Genomic DNA, 5,302 nt, shown 5'->3' on the forward strand with positions numbered 1-5,302 from the left:
CGAAAATACATTGAAAATAAGCTGAGATAGGGCGTTTTTGAATCGGCAGCTGAGATAGGGCGTTATTCAATCCAATTCTCAGGTAGGGTGTTTTCCAATCAAATTCGGAAGTAGGGCGTTCTTGAAAAGTTTTTTGAGATAAAGCGTTGTTGAAAAATTTTCTGAAATAGGGCGTTTTCGAACTGGCTGCCGAGATAGGTCGATCTTCCACTCAGCCATCGATATGTTCAAAATATGAGCCAAATCGGCAAGTAAATGCAATTTGTAGGAATGTCCTGACCCCAGCGCCACCTAGCGAGCAAATTTTTGGTAGAAATATTTCTTTTCAAGGTACTGATATATGTTCCAAATATGAACCAAATCGGTCCAGCCGTTTAGTAGTTTAGTGCCATAAAATATACAGAAAACTCTATGAAATTGTGAAATCGTGACGACTCAACATCATTCATTTTTCGGCAACAATAACAAATAAATTTCAAATTTTTTTAAATCGAAAAACCTTCCACACTGAAGGTCCAAAAAAGTACTTTTTACAGAATTGAAATCGGTTCAGCCGTTTGGTCAGGCATCGCCGTCATACGGAAAACATTTCATTTTAATATATACAGATAGTATATGTATTTAAAAGTCTATTCGTTATTATTATTATTACCTTCCTTTTGTTAGCTCGGGATGTAACTATGTAATCTTGATGCGCCTAAAAGATGCAGCGATTTCAATTCTCAAGTTCAGAGGTGCACAGCGTTGGCAGAGCTCCCAATGCAAGCACAATATTTTTGTATCTGTATGTGTGTACTCAGCAAAACAGCTCGCGCATGCCATGCTTGCAGCATGAAGTACAAACGCAAACTGACCGGCTGCTAGCGGCGCATAAGTTCGGTAGCTGCGCACACACGACTTGTGTGTGAAAGCCGAGTAGCTCCCGGAGACCAGTGATCGGACTCTAAAAAATTTGTGTGATAGAATCTGGAAAAAATGTGGTAGATTTCAAAAAAATGTGGTAGATCTCTGGTTTTGGATCAAACTTTGTACAAAAATTAAAAAAAAATCTGCAAGGTTTCACCTAAATGGCAAACTTTTAAATTACACTCTAAAAAAAATTTAATTTTAGTTTAATAAAGTGCAAGATTGAAGTTGCTAAAGCAAGCATATCCATATCAAGATATTTTTCGAACATATTATGAAAGATTTCTGCAACCTTGCGGAGTGCTGCACGCTTTTCTTTTTATCACATCACGATGTAGCGGACAAATGTGGCACGTTCCAGAAACCGCTACTCAATTCTCAAGTAAAAGTAAACAACGCTATAGAAACTTTAGATGCACTGAAATTTTCTAATACTTTCACAAAAATCGCCGTTTTTTTAACATTTTCGCTATTAATTCTTTTTTATAAATCATACATTTTGCAATTTAACACAATAAAACCATGTTTCCTGTCGAAAAATTGAATATAGAGCAAATTTACTATTTTAATGTTTATTTTATTCTCCCATTCTGCGTGTTGTTAGTGTTTAGTGTTGGACAATTTTTGCTATTAAAATTAAGAAAATTATATCGAGTAAAAATAAAACTACTCAAAAACGCGAATATGTGGTAGATTTCAGACCTTGTGTGCTAGATGTGGTAGATGTACAAAAAAAGTGGCAGATCTACCACAATGTGGTAGAAGTCCGATCACTGCCGGAGACTCCCGTGTGCAACACTGCTCAAGTTACATACCTGATGACAGTACGAATGGCAATCATAATAGGAAGGTTTTAGTATTTTAAACTATAATTTTATTATTAGATAATTTAGATCTTGGCTCATACTGATATTGACTTCGACAAACCAGTATTCCGAATGCTCGTTCACGAAACTAGCAAACGCGGCATTTGAACGGTTGCCGAAAGCATGAGAGCTCATTTGGACGTTTGGCGAAGCAAGACGCCGCAGTTCATTTGTTGCAGATCGTCGTTTGACTTGTTGCTGAAAGCCATTTGACTTGTTGCCGAAAGCACGACGAATGTAGTAAAGGGTAATTTATCGTCTCGTGTGTATGTATGTATTTATAGCGCGTCTACCATTCAATTGTTTTACTCACTGCTGGCGCAAAGAGCGTGTTGGCAGCATATACATATGTAATACTTCTATATTGGCAGTAACCCAGTGGGAAAAGGTAATGTGTGGTAATGCATAAATTCATGTATAGGCCTCATAGTCTACACATTACGTCGGGGATGAATCTTAACACAGTGTATGTCCTAGGAAAGTAATGTGTCGCTTGATACATAACCCTGTGCATTACCTTTGATACCATAAAAGATGTGTAGCAAAAGTTAAACGAAAACATATATTTTATGCATTTGCAAGTAATGTATTAATTCAAGTATGTAATATAACGCATGAAAAGATATGTACATACATATACAAAAATATTCCATAAGAATCATTTCAATTTAAGTAAAATTACAAAATTAATTTCATTTTTAATGATACATTATATGTGTTCTTAAAGTATCTAATGTATTAATTCAAGTAAGTGATACAACGCATGAAAAAATGTGTGCATATAAATATGTAAATATTCCATAAGAATCATTTTAATTTCATGTAAAATTATAAAATTAATTTTATTTTTAATGATACATAGACATATGCGTCTTTAAGTATCTAATGTGTTAATTCAAGTATGTACAAGTTTCATGCGTCTAAAAAATAGCGTTGATTTTTCATATTTCTTTTTTTGACGTATTTTGTGGGTTTTTTATATATATTAAGAGCAACTTATATAACTGACGTTAATAATAATAATAGATTGGCGCTTACACATATGTTAGTGTTTGGCCGAGCTTCTCCTCCGATTTGTGGCGTGCGCCTTGATGTTGTCACACAAAGCGGAGGGACCTACAATTTTACGCCGACTCCGAACGGCGATTGTATTTTTATGAGAAGCTGTTTTTCATGGCAGAAATACACTCGGAGGTTTGCCATTGCCTGCCGAGGGACGACCGCTGTTAAGAAAAAACCTTTTTCTATATATTTTGCGATGCTGCTTTGACCAGGGCTTGAACCCAGGCGTTGCGGAGTGGAAGCGCGCACTGCTTACCACTACACCACAGCGGCGTTAACTGACGTTAATGTTTTGAAATTTTGTTGTGAACGGTCTTGTTCTTTTTATTTCATAAGAAATTCATATTTATATGAAAAAACAGTGCAAAAATCCCTCAGCAAAAGAAAAGTATTAAAAACCAACGCGATTTTTTAGACGCTTGAAACTAGCACTTCATCGGACTAAAATATCATGGTCTAAAAACCCGCATACCAAAGAATTGTTTATAAAATTTGAAACTTTGATTTATGTGGTTTTGGTTAAAACTCAGTAAATATTCGTATAGAAGAACAAAAAAGGTTTAACTTCAAAAATTTAGAATTTATTTAGAAAAGGCAACACCTGAACATCTGTATGGGTCACTGTATGTACTTACGGTCAGTATCAAAAGTTAGTATACACCTTGTTCTAATATAATATTCGCAATTATTTTTATGGAAAATTATTTTCATTAATAATTTATGAAAACATGGTTCTTCTGTAATATCTATATATATAAAAAAGGATGTATGTATGTATGTATCTATGCAGCTTATAGACTCCGAAACCATTCAGCCGATTTTGTTAAGCCAGGATAGCTTCATAGAAACTCGGAGAGTGTTCCTGTGAAGTTTGGCTATTTTTGAAAGAGTTGCCACCTGTCAGAAAAATAAAATTTATTTAAATATGCAAGTAAAGTAAGTATAGATATCAAATGGAAGGTATTTGAGAAAGATATTTAAGAAAATTTACATCAAAAAATATTTTAATAAGTGTTGCCACCTGGTCGAAAAGTTAAAAATAATGAATATCTAATGCAATTCACATCAAATATTGCAATATGGGTATCAAACGGAAGGTACCAAACATATTTTTGAGTAGCGTTGCCACCTCTTTCAAAAAAAGTTAAATGACATAAATGTGTGTATTAAAAAGTATTTCGCAGGATACGTATCAAACGGGAGCTATTGGGAAATGTTTCAGTTAAGACCAATTATCGTATAGAGTGTCCACATACTTAAAAAAATACAATCGGATAATATTTTTAAGAAATACCAAAGATTTAGAGTGTGATAAACTTCAAAGTCTGTCAAACCGAAAGCTTACCAGAAAGAAAATGCCGAATCCAAATTTTTAAATCTATATGTGAACATATGTATGTATGTTAATGCCAGAGTTGTGTAAATTTTCACCAGGTTGCAATTTAAAAACGGAATTTGTTTAATAGTTAAAAACCAAAAAAGTACTCGATATTAATGCATAACTTTTGTTTCTTATTGAATAAGGCTTAAAAAAAATATAATAAAATTTGCAATAAAAAATTTTGTAATATTTTTTCCTAATGCGCTTACGAGATTTTGCTTGCATAATTTTCCTAAATTTGGGTGTATAAATTTTGGTATTTTTCCACAACATTCATGAAGAGAATACCTACATAGAAAACACTTTGTTACCTAAGTTCACATAAATAAAGGGTTTAAAAATTTCAAATTATTTGGGAGGAAAGTACCTGCAGAATTATAGCATTCGGTTTTATTTTACGGTTGAAGGTAGCTAAATATTGTTTACAAGAGTATATTTTGTTTCCCAAGTTTACCTAAACAATGGCTTCATAAATCTTGGGATTTTTCCACAACATTCTTGAAGAAAATACCTACGTACAAAGAAATTTTTCTGTATACACTAATTCAGATAAACAAGAGGTTGCGAAAGTCTACCGATTTTTTTTAATTTATTGCAGGAAAAGTACCTGCAGAGAATATCTTCTGCTGTTTGCACACGTTTTAGCATAGATAAACTATAAGGATTTTTAATCTTTTTAAGTGGAAGGTACCTTCAGAGGACATATTTATATTGTTTGCCTGAGTTACATAAATATAAGGTCGCATAGCTAATACATTCGCTCATAGCAAGTGTAGACACTGCGCAAACGATAGTGAATTCTTTTTCATCTGAGATCAGTTCAACATACAGAGTATTATTATTTACATTCACAAAAAAATAAAATCATGCCACCAAAGAAAGCATCAATTGGAAGAAAAAACCCCAAAACAAAAAATTCGAATGAATACAGAGCGGCGGAAACGGAAGATCAACGAAATGTCCGACTTCAACAAAATCGAAACAGAGAGACAAGCTCGAGAAATGTGGAAACGGAAAACCAGCGTGAATCTCACCTCCAGCAAAATCGTGTGAGAGCTTCAACCTCCAGAGACGCTGAAACCCTGGA

The sequence above is a fragment of the Rhagoletis pomonella genome, unplaced genomic scaffold, assembly GCF_013731165.1.
Source record: "Rhagoletis pomonella isolate Grant_MI unplaced genomic scaffold, Rhpom_1.0 Rhpom_scaffold_00040, whole genome shotgun sequence".
NCBI classification, from domain to species: domain Eukaryota; kingdom Metazoa; phylum Arthropoda; class Insecta; order Diptera; family Tephritidae; genus Rhagoletis; species Rhagoletis pomonella.